Below are 25,733 nucleotides of genomic sequence, written 5' to 3'. Positions count from 1 at the left end.
ATGGAGAAAAGGGAACTCTCATACACTCTTGGTGGGAATGTAAATTAGTACAACCACTATGGAGAACAGTTTGGAGATTACTCAAAAAACTAAAAATAGAACTGTTATATGATCTAGCGATCCTACTGCTCAGTAAATACCCCAAAGTAAGAAATCAGTATGTTAAAGACATATCTGCACTCTTCTATTTATTGCAATACTATTCACAGTAGTCAAGATTTGGAAGCAACCTAAGTGTCCATCAGCAGATGAATGGATAAAGAAAATGTGGTACATAAACACAATGGAGTACTATTCAGCCATAAAAAAAGAATGAGATTCCATCATTTGCAACAACATGAATGGAACTGGAGGACGTTATGTTAAGTTGAAATAAACTAGGCATAGATAAATAGAGTTCACTTGTTCTCATTTATGGGAGCTGAAAATCAAAACAATTGAACTCATGGAGATGGACAGTAGAATGATGGTTACCAGAGTTTCAGAAGTATAGTGGAGATTGAGGGGAATGGATATAATTAATGGGTAAAAAATATATAGTTAGATAGAATGAATAAGATTTAGCATTTGATAGCAAAACAGAGTGACTATAGTCAACAATAATGTCAGTACATTTATAATTAACTAAGAGTATAAGTGGAATGTTTGTTATACAAAGAAATTATAAATGTTTGAAGTGATGGATACCCCATTTACTCTGATGTGATTACTATGCATTGTGCATTGTATGCCTGTATCAAAATAACTCATGTACCTCATAAATATATATACCTACTTTGTACCCATAAAAATAAAAAATTAAATTAAAAAATATATAGATGCCAGAAAAATGAATTTTATGTTTAAACAAGTTGTAAAATAGTTATAAATTTAACTTACCTAGCAGGAAAAGTAGACATTGCCCTTTGGCCAACCAGTACCTGAAATGTAGGAGGTCTTTATCTGAGCTTTTGTTACTCAACATTAAAAAACTCTCTCTTGTTTGAGACATGGCAGGTTGCATTGCAAAGAACCTTGGCAGTCATACATCTAGTTCAACTTTTTAACTAGCACAGAGTATCACCTTAATGCCCTAATGCCATGCCTTCAGCATTTCCATTGTTTTCAAAGGGTATATATAAGAATTTCCCTTAAAAGCTTTGGGCTTCTGGGAAATGGTACTCTAATAAAAGCATTGTAATATTATTTTGTTCATCACAACTTTTACATATAGGATGATATTTAAAAACTTATGCTTATCTTTTTAAACCTACAGATGTAAGTATCTTTTAGAAATGCTTTTTGCTATTGCTATAATTAAACGGTTAATTCACAATTTTTTGCAGCATCTATTTTGAAGTACAGTTTTCAGTACTATTGCCCCATTCATCATCCGCAGCAGTCTCAAGAAATACACTACTGATGTAAGAAATAGCTAAGAAGAGGCTAATGGTACAGCAGTAGGGAAAGAAAGAAACTTCAAATATACATAATATAAAATATGTCTTTAACATTCAGTGTTTACAAACGGATCCTGTCTTCATCTGCTCAGGCTGCCATAACAAAATACCATATACTGTATAGCCTAAATAACAAAATTCATTTCTTAGAGTTCTGGAGGCTGGGAAGTCCAAAATCAAGGTGCCAGCAAGGTAGCTTTCATTCTGAAGCCTCTTCTCTTAGCTTGCAAGCAGCCCCCATTTTGCCATAAGTTCAAATGACCTTTACTTTCTTCACATAAGGGGCAAGCTCTCTGGTGCCTCTTCTTAAAAGGATGCTAATCTTCTTGTATCACAGCCCCACCCTCACTACCTCATTTAGCTTTAATTACCTTCATATAGACATTATCTCCAAATACAGTCACATTGGACGTTGGGGCTTCAATATATAAAGCTTGAGAGGACATGATTTAGTCACAGTAGATACTTTAAACAAAAGTATTATGCATACAAAAAAGCTTTCATAGCATTAGGTATTTTTAAAACAAAAGGAAGCATTTTATACAAGCAAACAAGCTTCATTTAATTACTATTCTGCTATGTTTGACTCATGACAATTGATACTGCAGAGAAATCAATCAATGGTAATTTAAGTGTCTCTATTAAATGATTCACTTTAATTGAGAAAGATACTTAAAATCTGGTCAGGTGTAGTGGTTCACACCTGTAATCCCAGCACTTTGGAAGACTGAGGTGGGAGGATCACAAGGTCAAGAGATTGAGACCATCCTGGCTGACATGGTGAAACCCCGTCTCTACTAAAAATACAAAAAAATTAGCCGTACTTGGTGGCGGGTGCCTGTAGTCCCAGCTACTTGGGAGACTGAGGCAGGAAAATGGTGTGAACCTGGGAGATGGAGCTTGCAGTGAGCTGAGATTGCACCACTGCACTCCAGCCTGGGCAACAGAGGGAGACTCCATGTCAAAAAAAAAAAAAAAAGATACTTAAAATCTAATAAAACAGGGGGGTGGTGCCAAGATGGCCAAATAGGAACAGCTCCAGCCTCCAGTTCCCAGCGTGAGCAACAAAGAAGATGGGTGATTTCTGCATTTCCAGCTGAGGTACCAAGTTCATCTCACTGGGGTGTGTCAGACAGTGGGTGCAGGACAGTTGGTACAACCCAATGAGCAAGAGTCAAAGCAGGGCAAGGCATCGCCTCACTCAGGAAGTGCAAGGGGGAAGGGAATTCCCTTTCCTAGCCAAGGGAAACCATGACATACAATACCTGGAAAATCGGGTCATTCCCACCCTAATACTATGCTTTACCAAGGGTCTTAGCAAACGACACACCAGGAGATTATATCCCATGCCTGGTTTGGAGGGTCCCACACCCACGGAGCTGCCCTCATTGCTAGCACAGCAGTCTGAGATCTAACTGCAAGGCGGCAGCGAGGCTGGGGGAGGGGCACCTGCCATTGCTGAGACTTAGTAGGTAAACAAAGCAGCCAGAAGCTCAAACTCAGTGGAGCCCACCGCAGCTCAAGGAGGCCTGCCTGCCTCTGTAGACTCAACCTCTGGGGACAGGGTATAGCCAAACAAAAGGCAGCAGAAACCTCTGCACATGTAATGTCCCTGTCTGACAGCTTTGAAAGGGGTAGTAGTTCTCCCAGCACAGAGTTTGAGATCTGAGAATGGACTGACAGCCTGCTGAAGTGGGTCCCTGACCCCCGAGTAGCCTAACTGGGAGACATCACCCACTAGGGGCAGACTGACACCTCACACCTCACACGGCCAGGTACACCTCTGAGATGAAGCTTCCAGAGGAATGATCAGACAGCAACATTTGCTGTTCAGCAATATTCACTTTTCTGCAGCCTCCGCTGCTGATACCCAGGCAAACAGGGTCTGGAATGGACCTTGAGCAAACTCCAACAGACCTGCAGCTGAGGGTCCTGACTGTTAGAAGGAAAACTAACAAACAGAAAGGACATCCACACCAAATCCCCATCTGTACATCACTATCATCAAAGACCAAAAGTAAATAAAACCACAAAGATGGGAAAAAGCAGTGCAGAAAAGATGAAAATTCTACAAATCACAGCGCCTCTCCCCCTCCAAAGGAACGCAGCTCCTCGCCAGCAATAGAACAAAGCTGGACGGAGAAAGACTTTGACAAGTTGAGAGAAGGCTTCAGATGATCAAACTTCTCCTAGCTAAAGGAGGAAGTATGAACCCAGTGCAAAAAAATCTAAAAACCTTGATAAAAGGTTTGACAAATGGCTAATTAGAATAAGAAATGTAGAGAAGTCCTTAAACGACCTGATAGAGATGAAAACCATGACTCGAGAACTACAGGACAAATGCACAAGCTTCAGTAACTGACTCAATCAACTGGAAGAATGGGTATCAGTGATTGAAGATTAAATGAATGAAATGAAGCAAGAAGAGAAGTTTAGAGAAAAAAGAGTAAAAAGAAATGAACAAAGCCTCCAAGAAATATGGGACTATGTGAAAAGAACAAATCTATGTCTGATTGATGTACCTGAAAGTGACAGGGAGAATGGAACCAAGTTGGAAAACAGTCTTCAAGATATTATCCAGGAGAACTTCCCCAACCTAGTAAGGCAGGCCAACATTCAAATTCAGGAAATACAGAGAACGCCACATAGATACTCTTTGAGAAGAGCAACCCCAAGGCACATAATTGTCAGACTCACCAAAGTTGAAATGAAGGAAAAAATGTTAAGGACAGACAGAGAGAAAAGTCGGATTACCCATTAAGGGAAGCCTATCAGACTAACAGCGGATCTCTCAGCAGAAACTGTACAAGCCAGAAGCAAGTGGGGGCCAATATCAACATTCTTAAAGAAAAGAATTTTCAACCAAGAATTTCATATCCAGTCAAACTAAGTTTCATAAGTGAAGGAGAAATAAAATACTTTACAGACAAGCAAATGTTGAGAGATTTTGTCACCACCAGGCCTGCCCTACAAGAGCTCCTGAAGGAAGCACTAAACATGGAAAGGAACAACTGGTACCAACCACTGCAAAAACATGCCAAAATGTAAAGACCATCGATACTAGGAAGAAACTGAATCAACTAACGAGCAAAATAACCAGCTAACATCATAATGACAGGATCAAGTTCACACATAACAATATTAGCCTTAAATGTAAATGGGCTAAATGCTCCAATTAAAAGACACAGACTACCAAATTGGTAAAGAGTCAAGACCCATCAGTTTGCTGTATTCAGGAGACCCATCTCACGTGCAGAGACACACATAGGCTCAAAATAAAGGGATGGAGGAAGATCTACCAAAGAAATGGAAAACAAAAATTCAGGGGTTGAAATCCTAGTCTTTGACAAAACTAGGCTTTAAACCAACAAAGATCAAAAGAGACAAAGAAGGCCAAATCATAGTGGTAAAGGGATCAATTCAACAAGAAGAGCTAACTATCCTAAATATATATGCACACAATACAGGAGCAGCCAGATTCATAAAGCAAGTCCTTAAAGACTTACAAAGAGACTTAGACTACCACACATTAATAATGGGAGACTTTAACACCCCACTGTCAACATTAGACAGATCAAAGAGACAGAAAGTTAACAAGGATATCAAGGAATTCAACTCAACTCTGCACCAAGCGAACCTAATAGACATCTACAGAACTCTCCACCCCAAGACAAAAGAATATACATTTTTCTCAGCACCACATCACACTTATTCCAAAATTGACCACATAGTTGAAAGTAAAGCACTCCTCAGCAAATGTACAAGAACAGAAATTATAACAAACTGTCTCTCAGACCACAGTGCAATCAAACTAGAACTCAGGATTAAGAAACTCACTCAAAACCACTCAACTACATGGAAACTGAACAACCTGCTCCTGAATAACTACTGGGTACATGACAAAATGAAGGCAGAAATAAAATGTTCTTTGAAACCAATGAGAAAAACACACAACATACCGGGATCCCTGGGACACATTTAAAGCAGTGTGTAGAGGGAAATTTATAGCACTAAATGCCCACAAGAGAAACCAGGAAAGATCTAAAATTGGCACCCTAACATCACAATTGAAAGAACTAGAGAAGCAAGAACAAACAAAATCAAAAAGCTAGCAGAAGGCAAGAAATAACTAAGATCAGAGCAGAACTGAAGGAGATAGAGACACACAAAGCCCTTCAAAAAACCAGTGAATCCAGGAGCTGGTTTTTTGAAATGATCAACAAAATCGATAGACCACCAGTAAGACCAATAAAGAAGAAAACAGAGAAGAATCAAATAGGTACAATAAAAAATGATAAAGGGGATATGACCACTGACCCCACAGAAATACAAAATACCATCAGAGAATACTATAAACACCTCTACACAAATAAACTAGAAAACCTAGAAGAAATGGATGAATTCCTGGACACATACACTCTCCCGAGACTAAACCAGGAAGAAGTTGAATCCCTGAGTAGACCAAAAACAGGCTCTGAAATCAAGGCAATAATTAATTGCCTACCAACCATAAAATGTCCAGGATCTGATGGATTCACAGCCGAATTCTACCAGAGGTATAAGGAGGAGTTGCTACCATTCCTTCTGAAACTATTCCAATTGATAGAAAGAGGGAATCCTCCCTAACTCATTTTATGAGGCCAACATCATCCCAGTACCAAAGCCTGGCAGGGACACAGTAAAAAAAGAATTTAAGACCAATATCCCTGATGAACATCAATGCATAAATCCTCGATAAAATACTGGCAAACCAGATCCAGCAGCACATCAAAAGCTTATCCACCATGATCAAGTGGGCTTCATCCCTGGGATGCAAGGCTGGTTCAACATATGCAAATCAATAAACGTAATCCAGCATACAAACAGAACCAAAGACAAAAATCACATGATTATCTCAATAGATGCAGAAAAGGCCTTTGACAAAATTCAGCAGCCCTTCATGCTAAAACCTCTCAACAAATTTGGTATTGATGGAAAATATCTCAAAATAATAAGAGCTATTTATGACAAACCCACAGCCAAGATCACACTGAATGGGCAAAAACTGGAATCATTACCTTTGAAAACTGGCACAAGAGAGAGATGCCCTCTCTCTCCATTCCTATTCAACATAGTGTTGGAAGTTCTGACTGGGGCAATCAGGCAAGAGAAAGAAATAAAGAATATTCAGTTAGGAAAAGAGGAAGTCAAGTTGTCCCTGTTTGCAGATGACATGATTGTATATTTAGAAAACCCCATCTTCTCAGCCCAAAATCTCCTTAAGCTGATAAGCAACTTCAGCAAAGTCTCAGGATACAAAATCAACGTGCAAAAATCACAAGCATTCTTATACACCAATAACAGACAGAGAGCCAAATCATGAATGAACTCCCATTCACAATTGCTTCAAAGAGAATAAAATACCTAAGAATCCAACTTACAAGGGATGTGAAGGACCTCTTCAAGGAGAACTACAAACCACTGCTCAATGAAATAAAAGAGGACACAAACAAATGGAAGAACATTCCATGCTCATGGATAGGAAGAATCAATATCGTGAAAATGGCCATACTGCCAAAGGTAATTTGTAAATTCATTGCCATTCCCATTAAGCCACCAATGACTGTCTTCACAGAATTGGAAAAAACTACTTTAAAGTTCATATGGAACCAAAAAAGAGCCCACATTGCCAAGACAATCCTAAACCAAAAGAACAAAACTGGAGGCATCACACTACCTGACTTCAAACTATACTACAAGGCTACAGTAACCTAAACAGCATGGTACTGGTACCAAAACAGAGATATAGACCAATGGAACAGAACAGAGCCCTCAGAAATAATACCACATATCTATAACCATCTGATCTTTGACAAACCTGACAAAAACAAGAAATGAGGAAAGAATTCCCTATTTAATAAATGGTGCTGGGAAAACTGGCTAGCCTTAAGTAGAAACTGGATCCATTCCTTACACCTTGTACAAAAATTAATTCAAGATGGATTAGAGACTTAAATGTTAGACCTAATACCATAAAAACCCTAGAAGAAAACCTAGGCAACACCATTCGGGACATAGGCATTGGCAAAGACTTCATGTCTAAAACACCAAAAGCAATGGCGACAGAAGTCAAAATTGACAAATGGGATCTAATTAAACTAAAGAGCTTCTCTGCAGCAAAAGAAACTACCATCAGAGTGAATAGGCAACCTACAGAATGGGAGAAAATTTTTGCAATCTACTCATCTGACAAAGGGCTAATATCCAGAACCTACAAAGAACTCAAACAAATTTACAAGAAAAAAAAAACCCCATCAAAAAGTGGGCAAAGGATATGAACAGACACTTCTCACAAGAAGACATTTGTGCAGCCAACAGACACATGAAAAAATGCTCATCATCTCTAACCATCAGAGAAATGCAAATCAAAACCACAATGAGATACCATCTCACACCAGTTAGAATGGCAATCATTAAAAAGTCAGGAAACAACAGATGCTGGAGAGGATGTGGAGAAATGAGAGGACTTTTACACTGTTGGTGGGACTGTAAACTAGTTCAACAATTGTGGAAAACAGTGTGGCAATTCCTCAAGGATCTAGAACTGGAAATACCATTTGACCCAGTCATCCCATTACTGGGTATATACCCAAAAGATTATAAATCATGCTGCTATAAAGACATATGCACATGTATGTTTATTGCGGCACTATTCACAATAGCAAAGACTCGGAACCAACCCAAATGTCCATCAATGACAGACTGGATTAAGAAAATGTGACACACATACACCATGGAATACTATGCAGCCATAAAAAAGGATGAGTTCATGTCCTTTGTAGGGACATGGATGAAGCTGGAAACCATCATTCTGAGCAAACTATCGCAAGAACAGAAAACCAAACCCCGTATGTTCCCACTCATAGGTGTGAATTGAACAATGAGAACACTTGGACACAGGAAGGGGAACATCATACTCCGGGGCCTGTTGTGGTTTGAGGGGAGGGAGGAAGGGATAGCATTAGGAGGCATACCTAATTAGGAGGTATACACCAATTAATAGGTGCAGCACACCACATGGCACATGTATACATATGTAACAAACCTGCATGTTGTGCACATGTACCCTACAACATAAAGTATAATTTTAAAAAATCTAATAAAACAGAAGATAATGAAAAGGTATTACGGATTACTAAACTGACATATTTCAAATACAATATAAAATAATTGTGTAAACTAATGATACAACTATAGGTATCAGTCCCAACAACTCTCTAAAAGGTACAAAGATCAAATCGGAAGATTTTTAATTATTGACTTTGACTGTTTGTCATACTTTGTTTCCCTAGAGAGGCTTAAAACAAGAGAGTGATGTCAGCAAGATTCAGAGTAGGAGGTCCCAGACTCTCATTTCCCCAATGAAGACACTGATTCAGTAATAACAGTAACAGTAATAGAGAGACCATTTCTCTTTGTGAGAAATCTAGAACCAGTTAAGAGGCTCATGCATCCCATACAAGTGCAAAACCAACCACATTGAAGCCAGTAAGAAAATCTATGGCATTTATTTGCCATAGTTTTCCCTTGTGACAATGTAGCACAACTGGAAAGAAATGCTTAGTTCCCAGCTTCTCCCTAGGAAAGGAAAGGGAAGACTGAATTGTACACCCATCACTGTGACTTTTCAAGAGTGCTGCCTTAGAAACTAGCTTCTAACTTGCCTAAATTTAAGTGCTGACAGAAAACGGCATCTTACTGGGGGCCCCTGAGAACAAATGCAATGGTTTAGACTAACCTGCATTCACTTGTCATAGTCCCTCCCCAAGCTGAGCATGGAATTTTTCCCCACTTAAGTGAGGAAATAAAAAACTTCCACTTCTGGCTTCTTTCTGTAGAGGGAAAGAGTTGAAGTATGTTTCCAACATAGCAAATTTTTAGGGGACTACCCAAGAGACTAGTTTTTGTCTCACCTGTCTTGGGATGCTGATAGGACCTGGCATGTGCTAGATGCCTGGGGGCTGCTAAGAACGAAGAGCTGACTGACTTGTAATAGCTTCAGAGAATCTGCAGTACTGCAGACAGAATTCAGAGGGAGCAAGGGAGTATGAGTTCCTGAAAAAAGAAATCGACAAATCACTTTAATTGGGAATTAACACACATAAATTTAGGCAGAAAATATTTTAGCAGCCTTCAGTATCTCTAGCTAAACTGATTGGTGAAGGTCTTTCCCTGTGTAAAGCCAATCTGTAAAGACTGAAAGAGGTGGCTGTTTTCATTAATGCACAAAACCAACACAAAATTACAAGGCATTCAAACAACTAGAATCATGGCCCAATCAAAGGAGTAAAATGAATCTCTAGAAACTGTCCCTAAAGATACATGAATTACCTGACAATGAATTCAATATAACCATTATAAAGATGCTCAACGTGCTTAGGGAGATGATGAACAAACAAAATGAGAATATCCACTTGAACCTGGGAGGTGGAGGTTGCAGTGAGCCAAGATCGTACCACTGGTGACAGAGTGAGACTCCAAAAAAAAAAAAAAAAAAGAAAGAAAGAAGAAAGAAAGAAAGAAAGAAAAGGAAAGAAAAAAGAATATGAACAAAGAGATAAAAAAATATTTTTTAAAAAGAACAAAACAGAAATGTTACAGCTGAAGAATACAACAGCTAAATTGATAAATTCACTAGAAAGATTCAATAGCAGACCAGAACAAGCAGAAGAAAGACTCTGTTATCACAAAACAGGTAATTTGAAATTATCTAGTCACAGGAGCAAAATGAAAATAAAATAAAATCAGAATAGTACAGCTTAAGGACTTAGGAGACATCATCAAGCAAAAAAGGTATACATATTATAAATTCTCAGAAAGAGAAGAGAAAAAGAAAGGGGAAGAAGGCTTATTTGAAGAAATAATGATGGAAAATTCCCCAAATCTGAGGAAGAAAATGTACATTTGGATTCCAGACAGAATGAACTCAAAGACATATACCTAAGCACATTATAATCAAATTGTCAAATATCAAAGACAAAAGAAAATTTGGAAAGCAGAAAGAGAAAAGCAATTCATTATGCACAAAGTATTCCGTGTACATCTATCAGCCAATTTTTCAGCATAAACATTTCAGGCCAGAAATATTAAGGGGTTACAATGATATATTCAAAGAACCAAAATAATATAATCATAAACCAAGGATACTAAATCCAGCAAAATTGCCTTTCTAAATTGAAAGATAAATGAAGATGGTCCCAAATAAACAAAAGCTGGTAGGGGATTGTGGGGTGTTATTGCCACCAGACATGCCTTAAAAGAAATGCTAAAAGGAGTCCTTCAAGTTGAAATGAAAGGATGCTAAACAGCTACACAAAACTATATGAAAGCATAAAGTAAAAGTAAATACATAAACAAATGCTGAATACAGTCATACTGCATTGGCAGTGTATAAATAACTTTTAATTATGGTGTAGAATTAGAAGAAAAAGGTATAGAAAAACCGCTGTAACTATAAAAATAAGCTAATGGGTCTGGGTGCAGTGGCTCACACCTGTAATCCCAGCACTTTGGGAGGCCAAGGCAGGTGGATCACTTAAGGTCAGGGGTTCAAGACCAGACTGGCCAACATGATGAAACCCCGCCTCTACTAAAAATTCAAAAATTAGTCAGGCGTGGTGTTGGGCGCCTTTAATCCCAGCTACTCAGGAGGCTGAGGCAGGAGAATCGCTTGAACCGGGCGGCAGAGGTTGCAGCGAGTCGAGATTGTGCCATTGCACACCAGCCTGGGCAACAGAGTGAGACTCCCCCTCAAAAAAGAAAAACAAAAAAAATGTGCTAATGGACACACAACATAAAAAGTTGTAATTTGTGACATCAATAGCACAAAGTTTGTGCAGTTAGGAGAAGTCGAGTTTGGTATGTGATTAGAGTTAAGTTGTTATCAGCTTGAAATAGATTGTTATAAGATGTTTTCTGTAAGCCCCATGGTAATCACAAAGAAAATACCTACAGAAGATTTACAAAATAATATAAGAGATGAATCAAAGCATGTCACTACAAAAAATTAACAAAATATAAAGGAAGATGGCAAGAAAGAAAAAGAGGAACAAAAAAGTACAAGAAAAAGAGTAAATAATTAAGAAAATAACAATATAAGTCCTTCTTTATCAGCAGTTATTTTAGATGAAAATAGGTTCAACTAGCCAATTAAAAGACAATGACTAAATAGATAATAAAATAAAATAAACAAGATGAAACTACAGGTTGAGTATCCCTTATCCAAAATGTTCAAGACCAGAAGTGTTTTCAATTTCAGATTATTTTGGATTTTGGAACATTTACATTATACTTACCAGAGAAGCATCTAAAATTTGAAAATACCAAGTCTTTAATGCTCCAATTAGCACTTTCTTACAACATCATATCAGCCCTAAAATAGTTGAGTATTTTGGAGCATTTCAAATTTTGAATTTTTGAGTTGGGGATGCTTTTACTGTAAATGTTTTCTACAAAAATCTCACTTTAAATTTAAAGACATATAGGCTGAAAGTGAAAGGATGGAACAAGATTCTATGCAAATGATGACCAAAAGAGGGAAGGAGTGACTATGCTTATATCCAACAAAATAGACTTTAAGTCAAAAACCATACAAGAGGCAGAGGGGGGAATTATATAATGATAAAAGGGTCAACTCACCAGGAATATAAAACAACTATAAATATATATGCAGTCAATATCAGAACACTCAAATATATGAAGCAAATATTCACAGAATTGATAGGAAAAATAGATAACAACACAATAACGTAGGATATTCCAATACCCCACTTTTAATAATGAATAGAACATCAAGGATAGAGAGCATTAAGGAAACACAGAACTTAACAAACAGTATACCAAATGGATCTAATGGATATATACAGAGCAAACCATCCAACAGCAGCAGAATACACATTATTCTCAAGTGCACATGTAACATTCTTCAAGAAATATCATGTGTTAGGTCACAAAACACGTCTTAATAAGTTTAAGAAGGTAAAAATCATATCAAGTTTCTTTTCCAACCATAATGAACTAAAACAAAAATCAAGAGCAAAAGGAAAACTTAAAAAAAATCACAAATATATGAAAATTAAACAACACACTCTTGAGTAAGCAACAAGTCAAAGAAGAAATCAAAAGGGAAATTGAAAAATATCCAAGACAAACAAAAATGAAAACACAACATATCAAAACATATTGGAAGCACCAAAAACAATACTAAAAGGCAAATTTATAGCAGTAATGCCTATGGTAAAAAGGAAGAAAGAGCTCAAATAAGCAACCTAATTTTATATCTCTAAGAACTAAAAAAAAGAAGATAATAAGCCCAAAGTAGCAGAAGCGAGAAAATAAAAAAGATTAGAAATCCGTGAAACAAAGAAAAGAAAAGAAATAGAAAATTTCATAACTAAGACTTGATTCTATCCAAAAGATCACTAGATTGTCAAAGTTTAGCTGGACTGAAAATAAAACAGAAGACTCAAACATATATAATCAGAAATTTAAAAAGAAGACATTGCAACTGATACCATAGAGATAAAGAGGGTTATTAGAGATGACTGTAAATAATACACCAATAAATTGGATAACCTAGAAGAAATAAATTCCTGAAAACATACAAACCGCCAAGACAGAATGATTAAGAAATAGAAAATCTGAACAGACCTATAACTAGTAAGAAGATTGAATAAGTTTTCCAAAAGCTCTCAAAAACCTAAAACCTAGGAGCAGATGGCTTCACTGAGAATTCTGTCAAACATTTAAATAAAAATTAATGAAAATCCTTCTCAAACTTTTCCAAAAAAATTAAAGAGGAGGGAATACTTTCAAACGTGTTCTATGAAGCCAGCATTACCCTGATACCAAACTAAGACAAAGACACTACAAGAAAAGAAAATTACAGGCCAATATCCCTGAAGAATGTAGATGCAAATGATCATCAACAAAATATTATTAATAGCAAATGAAATCCAAAACTATATTGAAAGTATCATGCACCATGACTAAGTGGGATTTATTCCTGGAATGCAGGGATAATTTAGCATACAAAAATCAATCAATGTTATATACCATCTTAACAGAACAAAGGATAAAAATTATATGATCATCTCAACTGATGCAGAGAAAACATTGGATCAAATTTCACACACTTTTATCATCAAACACTCACTAAACTATGAATAGAAGGAAATTATCTCAGTGTAATAAAAACCATATATAAAAATCTCATAGCTAACACCATACTCAACGGTGAAAAACTGAAAGCTTTTCCTCTAAGATTAGGAACAAGGCAAGGATGCCCATCTTACCATTTGTATTCAACATAGTACTAGTAGTCCTAACTGGAGCAATTAGGCAACACAAATAAATAAAAAGCATTCAAATCCAAAAGAAAGAAGTAAAATTACCTTTGTTTGCAGATGACATGGTCTTATATGTAGAAAATCCTAAAAATCACACCAAAAAACCTGTAGAAATAATAAAAAAATTCATCAAAGTTGCAGAATACAAAATCAGCATACAAAAATCAATTACATTTTTATACACTAACAGTGAGCAGTCCAAAAAGGAAATGAAAACAATCTTATTTACAATAGCATTAAAAAGACTAAAATACTTAAGAATAAACTTAGTCAATGAGGCAAAAGACTTGTGTACTGAGAACTACACAACACTGCTGAAAAATTAAAGACACAAGTAAATAGAAATATATCCCATGTTCTTGGATTGGAAGACTTAATGTTGTTAAAATATCAATACTGTTCAAACTGATCTACACATTAAATGCAATCTTAATCAAAATTCCAGTGGATTTTTTTAGAAGTAGAAAAACCCATCTTAAAATTTATATGGGATCATAAAAGGCCCCTGAATAGTCAAAATAATCTTGAGAAAGAAGAATCAAGCTGGCAGACTAATACTTCCCGACTTCAAAACACATTACAAAGCTACAGTAATCAAAGCAGTATGACACCAGCAAAAATGCAGACATGTAGATTAATGGAACTGAATACAAGCCCGAAAACAAAATCACACATATACAATCAAAAGATATTTTTGCAAGGAAGCTATGATTACACAATGGAGAAAGGGCAATCTCTTCAACAAATGGTGTTGGAGAAACTGGATATTCATATGCAAAAGAATAAATTTGGACTCTTATACCACACAAAAAAATAAACTCAATAAAGGATTAAAGACTTAAATGTAAGAGCTGCAACTATAAATGTCCTAAAAGAAAACATAGGAGAAAACTTCATGACATTGTTCTTGGTAAGAATTTCTTAGATATATCACTAAAAGTACAGACAACAACAACAAAAAATAAACAAGTAGAACTATATCAAACTAAAGAGCTTCTATACAAGGGAAACAATCAACAGAGAGAAAAGGCAACCTATGGAATGAGGGGAAACATTTGCAAATCATATGTATTAGTCATGGTTCCCCAAAGAAACATAACCAATAGGACATATATAGATAGATATTTGAAAAGGGATTTGTTACGTGTATTAGCTCATGTAATTAAGGAGGCTGTGAAGTCCCACAGTATCCTGGCCTGAAAGCTGGAGAGTCACAGAAGCCAGTAGCATGGCTCCATTCAAGTCCAAATGCCTGAGAACAAGAGGAGCCAATGGCGTAATTCTGTCAGAGACCAAAGCCCTAAGAAACTGGAGGCTCCAGTGCAAGCTCCAGAATCCTAAGGTTAAAGAACCTTGACTTCTAGTATCTAGGGCTGAAGAAGATGGGTGTTCAGTTTCAGAAGAGAGAGAGAGCATGAGCTTGCCTTCCTCTGCTTCTTTGTTTATCTAGGTGGCCTCAGCCAAAATTGGATGGTGCCTGCCAACACTGGGTGAGTTCAGATCTTCTTTATTCAGTTTATTAATTGACATGCTAATCTCTTCTAAAAACACCCTCACAGACATACCCAGAAATAATGCTTTACTAACTATCTGGGTATTCCTTAATTCGGCCAAGTTGACATCTAAAATTAAACATCACATCATATATCTGATAAGCGGTAAATATCCAAAATATATAAGAAATGCCTACAATTCAATAGCAGGAAAAAAAGCCAATTTTAAAATGGGCAAACGATTTAAATAGACATTTTTCTGAGACTACATACAAATGATTACCAGGTGTATGGAAAGATTTCCAACATCATAAAGTATTAAGAAACTGCAAACAAAACCACAATCAGATATTACACCACATTTGTTAGAATGAAAAAAAAGCTGAAAATAAAAAGTGTTGATGAGGATTGTTAGTGGGAATGTAAAATGGTGTGGCCACCATAGAAAACTGTATGGAGGTTGCTCAAAAAATTTTTAAAAGAACCAAAATACGATCTAGCACTCTCACTTCTTGGTATTTATCCAAAAAATTGAAAATAGGATCTTGAAGCAATATTTGTACTTTCATATTTATTGCAGTATCCTTCATAATAGCCAAGAGGTATAAACAACCTAAATGTCTATTGGTGGATAAATGGATAAAGAAAATGTATTACATACACCCAATGGAATACTAATTAGCCTTAAAACAGAAGGTAATGCTGTCATATGCTACGACATGGCTGAACCTTGAGGGCATTATACTTAGTGAAATAAGTCAGTCACAGAAGGGCAGATACTGTATGGTTCCACTTATATGAAGTAAACAAAGTAGTCAAACTCATAGAAATGGAAAGTAGAATGGTAGTTTCCAGGGTCTGGAAAAGGGGGAAATGTGCATTTGCTATTCAATTGGTATAGCGTTTCAGTCATGCAAGATGAAAAAGTTCTAGCAATCTGCTGTACAACAATGTGCACATAGATAACAACTCTGTACTTAACAATGTCTAAAGATAGTAAATTTCATGTTTTTTTTTTTCTTTTTTTGAGATGGAATCTCATTCTGTCACCCAGGCTGGAGTGCAGTGACATAATCTCAGCTCACTGCAACCTCCACCTCCAGGGTTCAAGGAATTCTCCTGCCTCAGCCTCCCAAGTAACTGGGACTACAGGAGCATGCTGCCACGCCTGGCTATTTATTTATTTATTTATTATTTATTTATTTATTTATTTATTTGTATTTTAGCAGAGACGGGGTTTCACTCTGTTGCCCAGGGTGGTCTTGAACTGCTGAGCTCAGGCAATCTGCCCACCTCAGCGTCCCAAAGTGCTAGGATTACAGGTGTGAGCCACCAAGTCCAGCCCAATGACATGTATTTTTAACCACAATAATAACATAAAAAGTTTAAGACACTTTAGTGAAGGTGGATATTTTTGTGGTTTTTGAGACAGAAAAAAAAGTACATGAGATTCATGTCAGATGCGAGTATGTCCTGTATGGGACATTGAAAGCAAAAAATTCATAAGAATGAAATGGAGATGATACTGTAGATGTAGATTCTACTGAATTATTAATTATAAAATAAGTAGCCCAACTTTTATATTTTAAAGCTTAAAATTTCCTACTACTGAAAATATTGCTACTAAGATTTATTATAAATTATTCTTACATGTTTCCTTTCTGCTGTATCAATCCATTTTCATGCTGCTAATAAAGACATACCTGAGACTGGGTAATTTATAAAGAAAGAGAGGTTTAATGGACTCACAGTTCCATGTGGCCCCTGGGGAGGCCTCACAATCATGGCGGAAGGCAAAAGCGTGTCTTACCTGGTGGCAGACAAGAACAAATGGGAGCCAAGTGAAAAGGGAAACCTCTTATAAAACCATCAGATCTCATGAGACTTATTCGCTACCATGAGAACAGTATTATGGGGTATTTGCCCCCATGATTCAATTATCTCCCACTGGGTCCCTCCCACAACATGTGGGAACTCTGGGAGCTAAAATTCAAGATGAGATTTGGGTGGGGACAGAGCCAAACCATATCACTGACCAAATAAAACCAAAAACATTTTCACAGGACTTACTTACTAGTTGGTTCCTCTTCTTCTACAATATATTTTTATCCTTTGGTCAGTTATTCATTTGTGTGTGTATGTGTGTGTCTTTATTTTTGGCCATGTCTCTATTCTTAATATTCTCAATCTTTGCCATTTTTCTTCCTCTTCACATATCCTTTACAGTATCTCTTTATTACATATTTGAAAACAGTTTTTCTTTCATCCTTGGTGGTCCAGAAGCCTTTCTCATAATCTGTTATAAGGCCAGAGCAGAGGACTGGGAAGCAAAGTAGATGTTTAAGTCAGACATCTCTTAGTTGAAATCCAGGCTCTGTCACATCACACAAGCTAGCCCTCTTCAAGTCACCATACTTTTCCAAAATTGAATTGGTTCATTTTAAAAAACAGAATAAATAATGCCTAACTCACAACTTTTCTATAAATATGAAGTAAAAAGTAAATAAAGAGCCTAGTATTAACCCTATTGAGGAAGCAACTTCTCTTCTACTTTAGAGCTCTGCTGGTTTACATAAGAACAATTTACATAAGATATTCCACAAGCCGGTTCTGCTTTCCCCAAGTTCTATTTCTGGGAACCTTTCAAATATCTTGAAATTCTCAAGTCCTACATACAGAGTTTCTTGATTGTTCTATATGGGTCTCCAAGTTTTCCTTTTCAAGTTGTTGACTTTCATCTTCCACTCTTCCATCTTTGTTACCGTGTCCTTTTCTTGGGTTGCCAAGTATTCTTTTCTTTTTTAAAATATTATTTTTGTTTCAATGGAATACTGTATTTCCACTAGTCATATAACATAGGAAATAAAACACAAAATTTAACCTTGGTTTGTTGGGATCCTCTCCTTTCTTAAAAAAGAACCACATTATAACATAAGGCAATTGTAGATTAGTCCTGCTCATCATTTCTTCCAGATTTGTACTCCATTTTCTCACTTAGACATTCCTGTGGCTATGCAGGATTACCAACATATTCCCATCCCTACATCAGATGCAACAATAGTAGGAATCATCCACAAAAAAAAAAAAAAAAAAAATGTACAGGACAATCTCCCCCTTCATCGCACAAAAAAGAGCAATTTTTTTTTTATTTTCTATTTTTTAGTTTCATCTTGTTATATTTTTTCCTTTTTTAAAACTGTATTCATCTTATATTGGTTTTAAATCTCTGGAGTCTTCTCCTGATTACAGAAGTAATATATACTTGCTTTATTTTAATTTTCTGATTTCCTTTTGCATCTTATTTCTTCCTAATTCAAATGGTCAAAAGTCTCACTAAATGCTTCCATAGATACCTTTAATAGGATAATTCCATTTCTCCATATTTTCATGCCTTTAATAATATAATATATAACTTTAACAGTCAAGTCTAATTTTAACAACTTTTTTATTTTTCACCATTTATTTGGTTTTATACATTTACTAGATTTTCTTTATTTCCTCTTAACAGCATTACATGTTTGCACCTCATCTTCTATTTTTGCTAAAGGAATGTAATCTTCTATTTATGAAGTTATTATTTTCTCTATTTTGCAGAACAAAAAATTGAGGTCTCAAAAGGTTGGGAAAAACTTTCCCAAGATTACATAGCTAAATTTGTGGAGCTGGAATTTAAACTCGTGTCTATGGATTTCATAACCCAATATCTACTACACTAAACAGCCTCATACAGGCAACTCCACCTCAAGCCTGGGGCACAGGGAAAGAGGAATGCTGTTCCCAGAAGGGTTTCTAAAGCATCTACAGGAGAATGAAGAATGTGCAACACCTTATCTTAGAGATTATTCATTTACTGAGTTCAGGTCAGGGCTGATAGCCAGGCAGAGCAGCTTCCTGAAACTTTTGAGAAAGAGTTGGAGTCATTTTAAATGGAAGATGTAAGTACCATAAAAAAACAGAAAAATACAAACTTTGGCTCTAGTCAACCTACTGTGAACCTTAGAATATTCCTGATTCTGGGCATATAAAATCTGGCTTCCAGAAACATATCAGAAAAGATTCACACCTCTTTTTGACTTAGATAAAATTAAATTTATTTCTTGTAATTTTCCCTTTTCTGTAACTTTTTGTTTGGAACTGCAGCCACAAGCATAAATTTTCATATCCCAACAGGCTCCACAAACTCAAGACGATCTAAGTTCAGCAGTCATATTCATATTCAAATCTATTCCTTCAGTAATTCCACAGATATTGCCAGGTATTTGATCATAGCTACTTGAGATACATCAGTGGAAAACAGTCCCAGATCCCTCATCTCATTGAGTTTATATTCTAGCAGGAAGACAAGACAATGTTTTTAAAAATGTAAAAAACTAAGTTATATTTTAAAGTTAGAAGGTGATAAATGTTACGAGAATTCCTAGAAGTTGTAGAGCAGGATGTATTATTCAGTATGGTTGGCCTCATTGTATAGGTGACATTCATGCAAAACTTGAAGAAGAGGAGGTCAAGGTGATTTTTGGCATATGACAGATTGCATCTTTCTCCAAAACATATCATGCCTCTCTTTTTGAGATTATAAATTCCTGACCAATTGACATAAATTCCTGCCCACAACTTTTTTAGCTAAAGAAATGTGATTGGGATGATTTATCCATTTCCAAGAAGCTTTAAGTGCCATATTCTTCCATGTTTTCCACTTTTCCTTTTTGTCTGCCTCTAGATTTTTAATGTCCAGATAAACGCTCATCCTTTGGTCTGGATACAATCCCAGCATAATTTGGAAAGCTATTGGTGGTGAAACATCGGCAAAATATAAATCTTTGTTTTTATGTGCCATGAAGATTTGGGATTCTTCTAAGCTCACTCATGCCTAGACAAGAGCTTTCAGGAAGAGGAAGCAACGTAAGCAAAGCAACGTAAGCATGCTCCCTGGGGAGGGAGCATGCCTAATATGATTGAGGAACAAAAAGAGGTCAGAAAAGTAGAAGCAGAGTGAGAAGTGGGAGATTAGAAGGAGAGGCATTCAAAACCAGAACTACAGCATGTAGTCCGTGGTAGGAAATTTGGCTTTCACACTGAATAAACTGATGAGTCATCTGATGTAAGTAGAAGAGTGAAATGGTCTGACTTCAGTGTTCAAAAGATCACCTTGCTCTATTGAAAATAAACTAAAGCAGGATGAGGATAGTTATTGGTAGAAATCTTGGGAGGCTATTGGCAAGAGATGATGGTGGCAGCAAAGACGAGGGTATGAGCAGTAGCAGAGGTCATGATGAGAAGTTAGATTCTAAAAATCTCATCTGCTCAGTGGAGGGTGGCAGCTGGAAATTCTGGGCAGTAGCTGTCATGCTCTTGAGGGCTCTGTCTGTGAGGACTGAATAAAGCAGTAACTAATTTGTGTATGTGTATGTGTATGTATGCATGTGTATGGATGTGGACATAGTGAAGAGATAACAAAGACAAAGCAGACAGTTCAGGGCTCAGAGCAAATACAAGGCAGACAGTCCAGGGCTTACAGTAATTGTGATACAAATAAAAAACAAAATTGTAACCAGAAACCAGAATAATTGTCAAGGAATTGAACTGTCACATATTTTAAGAGCTAAAGACAAGCCATACTCAGAAGCATACAGTTGACCCAGGATGCACTTTATACCCAAAGATTCACCTACACCCACTAGGAGTTAACAACCCCCATCAGGATTCATGTATTCTACAGATGCTAAGATGCCATAGTTGCAAAAGCTCCAGATTCTGCCTTGGCTGCTCTGGATCATGGAAAATTCCTGTGCCTATCCCAGAAGCATGGGTTGTCAAAGCTGACTTGGCCGCTGGGCATGGTGGCTCATGTTTGTAACCCCAGCATTTTGGGAGGTCAAGGCAGGGAGATTGCTCAAGTCCAGGAGTCCAAGATCAGCCTGGGCAACATGGTGAGATGCCATCTCTACAAAAAATAAAAAATAAGCTGGGTGTGGTGACTTACACCTGTAGTACTAGGGAGGTTTAGGTGGAAGGATCACTTGAGCCCAGGAGGTCGAAGCTGCACTGCAGCCTGGGCAAGAGCAAGACCCTGGTTTAAAAAAAAAAAAAAAAAAAAAACATAAAAAAGCTGACTTGGTATGACTCATCCTTAGTTGTCTAACCTCAAATAAAATAAATATCCCTTAAGCATTCTTCTTCACAAAGCTCATGATTTCTCCTACGAGTATTCATTCAGTTAACCAGTATTAAACACCAACTGTAATTACTATCCAGTCTAGGAGCTGGAATTAAAAACATAAACAAGAGAAAACAACATGTCTACCTATCTTGAGCAATTCTTCATAAAATGTGAAACCAGCATGGGAATGGAAAATGGTACCACAATATGATGGAAGTATAGGAATGCTGTGGATGCAGTGCTGCAGCAGTGGAGAGGTGGAAACATGGCAGCAAGGAAGGAAAGGCATCTCAAGGAAGGTAGCAATTGACCAGACCTCAAAGGTTAAGGAGGAATTTGCTAATAAAAGGGATGGGAGGTATGTCAAACCAGAAAACAGAATAAATGTCTACGCTAGGCCTTGTCATTATGTTAGCTTTTTTTGATAATTTTTTTTTCTTCTTTATTATACTTTAAGTTCTAGGGTATATATGCACAACATGCAGGTTTGTTACATATGTACACATGTGCCATGTTGGTGTGCTGCACCCATTAACTCATCATTTACATTAGGTATATCTCCTAATGCTATCCCTCCCCTCTCCTCCCACCCCACCACAGGCCCCAGTGTGTGATGTTCCCATTCCTGTGTCCAAGTGTTCTCATTGTTCAATTCCCACCTAGCAGTAAGAACATGCAGTATTTGGTTTTCTGTTCTTGCGACAGTTTGCTGAGAATGATGGTTTCCAGCTTCATCCATGTCCCTACAAAGGACATGAACTCATCCTTTTTTATGGCTGCATAGTATTCCATGGTGTATATGTGCCACATTTTCTTAATCCAGTCTGTCATTGATGGACATTTGGGTTGGTTCCAAGTCTGCTATTGTGAATAGTGCTGCAATAAACATACATGTGCATGTGTCTTTATAGCAGCATGATTTATAATCCTTTGGGTATATACCCAGTAATGGGGATGGCTGGGTCAAATGTTATTTCTAGTTCTAGATCCTTGAGGAATCACCACACTGTCTTACACAATGGTTGAGCTAGTTTACAGTCCCACCAACAGTGTAAAAGTGTTCCTATTTCTCCACATCCTCTCCAGCACCTGTTTTAATGATCGCCATTCTAACTGGTGTGAGATGGTATCTCACTGTGGTTTTGATTTGCATTTCTCTTATGGCGAGTGATGATGAGCATTTTTTCATGTGTCTGTTGGCTGCATAAATGTCTTCTTGTGAGAAGTGTCTGTTCATATCCTTTGCCCACTTTTTCATGGGTTGCTTGTTTTTTTGTGTGTAAATTTGTTTGAGTTCTTTGTAGGTTCTAGATATTAGCCCTTTGTCAGATGAGTAGATTGCAAAAATTTTCTCCCATTCTGTAGGTTGTCTGTTCACTCTGATGGTAATTTCCTTTGCTGTGCAGAAGTTCTTTAGTTTAATTAGATCTCATTTGTCAATTTTGGTTTTTGTCGCCATTGCTTTTGGTGTTTTAGACATGAAGTCTTTGCCAATGCCTATGTCTTAAATGGTATTGCCTAGGTTTTCTTCTAGGATTTTTATGGTTTTAGGTCTAACACTTAAGTCCCTAATCCATCTTGAATTAATTTTCATATAAGGCGTAAGGAAGGGATCCAGTTTCAGCTTTCTACTTATGGTTAGCCAGTTTTCCCAGCACCATTTATTAAATAGGAATCCTTTCCCCATTTCTTGTTTTTGCCAGGTTTGTCAAAGATCAGATGGTTATAGATGTGTGGCATTATTTCTGAGGGCTCTGTTCTGTTCCATTGGTCTATATCTCTGTTTTGGTACCAGTACCATGCTGTTTTGGTTACTGTAGCCTTGTAGTATAGTGTGAAGTCAGGTAGTATGATGCCTCCAGTTTTGTTCTTTTGGCTTGGGATTGTCTTGGCAATGTGGGCTCTTTTTTGGTTCCATATGAACTTTAAAGTAGTTTTCTTTTTCCAATTCTGTGAAGAAAGTCATTGGTGGCTTCACGAGGATGGCATTAAATCTATAAATTACCTTGGGCAGTATGGCCATTTTCACGATATTGATTCTTCTTATCCATGAGCATGGAATGTTCTTCCATTTGTTTGTGTCCTCTTTGATTTCATTGAGCAGTGGTTTGTAGTTCTCCTTGAAGAGGTCCTTCACATCCCTTGTAAGTTGGATTCCTAGGTATTTTATTCTATTTGAAGCAATTGTGAATGGGAGTTCACTCATGATTTGGCTCTCTGTTTGTCTGCTACTGGTGTATAAGAATGCTTGTGATTTTTGCACATTGATTTTGTATCCTGAGACTTTGCTGAAGTTGCTTATCAGCTTAAGGAGATTTTGGGCTGAGAAGATGGGGTTTTCTAAATATACAATCATGTCTTCTGCAAACAGGGACAATATGATTTCTTCTTTTCCTAATTGAATACCCTTTATTTCTTTCTCCTGCCTGATTGCCCTAGCCAGAATTTCCAGCACTATGTTGAATAGGAGTGGAGAGAGATGCCATCCTTGTCCTGTGCCGGTTTCCAGAGGGAATGCTTCCAGTTTTTGACAATTCAGTATGATCTTGGTTGTGGGTTTGTTATAAATAGCTCTTATTATTTTGAGATATTTTACATCAATACCGAATTTATTGAGAGTTTTTAGCACAAAGGGCTGTTGAATTTTGTCAAAGGCCTTTTCTGCATCTATTGAGATAATTGTGTGGGTTTTGTCTTTGGTTCTGTTTATATGCTGGATTACATTTACTGATTTGCATATGTTGAACCAGCCTTGCATCCCAGGGATGAAACCCACTTTATCATCGTGGATAAGCTTTTTGATGTGCTGCTGGATTTCATTAGCCAGTATTTTATTGAGGATTTTTGCATCAATATTCATCGGGCATGTTGGTCTAAAATTCTCTTTTTTTGTTGTGTCTCTGCAAGGCTTTGGTATCAGGATGATGTTGGCCTCAGAAAATGAGATAGGGAGGATTCCCTCTTTTTCTATTGACTGGAATAGTTTCAGAAGGAAAGGTACCAGCTCCTCCTTGTACCTCTGGTAGAATTCGACTGTGAATCCGTCTGGTCCTGGACTTTTTTTGGTTGGTAGGCTCTTAATTATTGCCTCAATTTCAAAGCCTGTTATTGGTCTATTCAGAGATTCAACTTCTTCCTGGTTTAGTCTTGGGAGAATGTATGCGTCCAGAAATTTATCCGTTTCTTCTAGGTTTTCTAGTTTATTTGCACAGAGGTGTTTATAGTATTCTCTGATGGTAGTTTGTATTTCTGTGGGGTCAGTGGGCATATCCCCTTTATCATTTTTTATTGCATCTATTTGATTCTCCTCTCTTCTTTATTAGTCTTGCTAGTGGTCTACCAATTTTGTTGATCATTTCAAAAAACCAGCTCCTGGATTCACTGATTTTTTGAAGGGCTTCGTGTGTCTCTATCTCCTTCAGTTCTGCTCTGATCTTAGTTATTTCTTGCCTTCTGCTAGCTTTTGAATGTGTTTGCTCTTCCTTCTGTCGTTCTTTTAATTGTGATGTTAGGGTGTCAATTTTAGATTTTTCCTGCTTTCTCTTGTGGGCATTTAGTGCTATAAATTTCCCTCTACACACTGCTTTAAACGTGTCCCAGAGATTCTGGTATGTTATATCTTTGTTTTCATTGGTTTCAAAGAACATCTTTATTTCTGCCTTCATTTCGTTATGTACCCAGTAGTCATTCAGGAGCAGGCTGTTCAGTTTCCATGTAGTTGAGTGGTTTTGAGTGAATTTCTTAATCCTGAGTTCTAGTTTGATTGCACTGTGGTCTGAGAGACAGTTTGTTATAATTTCTGTTCTCTTACATTTGCTGAGGAGTGCTTTACTTCCAACTATGTGGGTAAAAATTTTATAAGCAAGATCCAATTGATAACTGAAAACTAATATTTCATCATGTCATCGACATCTAATTTTAAATTCTCTATATTTTATTTTAGAAGTACTATAGTCTTTATCAATTGTATGAATTATTTCACCTTTCCCCCATTTATTTGTCACTGAAAAATGAAAACAAAATTTTCCCCTCAGTGCTTGAAAGTGCATAGAATCTAAAGTGAGAACTTTGGACCAGAGAACATTCCCACTCCATCAATTCCATCATGGTCCTTACTTCCAGACCAGTCTGCTGTTAATGCATTGGCTTCTCCAGGCTTTGATGTGGCATTAACCCACATTCTTTCCTGTGTCTGAGCACCTTTTTCTCTCTCTGGAGCAATGTTCTAAAGACATTATTCACAGCTTCTCTTTCT

The sequence above is a fragment of the Trachypithecus francoisi genome, unplaced genomic scaffold (assembly GCF_009764315.1).
Source record: "Trachypithecus francoisi isolate TF-2019V2 unplaced genomic scaffold, Tfra_2.0 Lachesis_group5, whole genome shotgun sequence".
Lineage (NCBI taxonomy): Eukaryota > Metazoa > Chordata > Mammalia > Primates > Cercopithecidae > Trachypithecus > Trachypithecus francoisi.
This window is presented reverse-complemented; position numbering follows the sequence as displayed.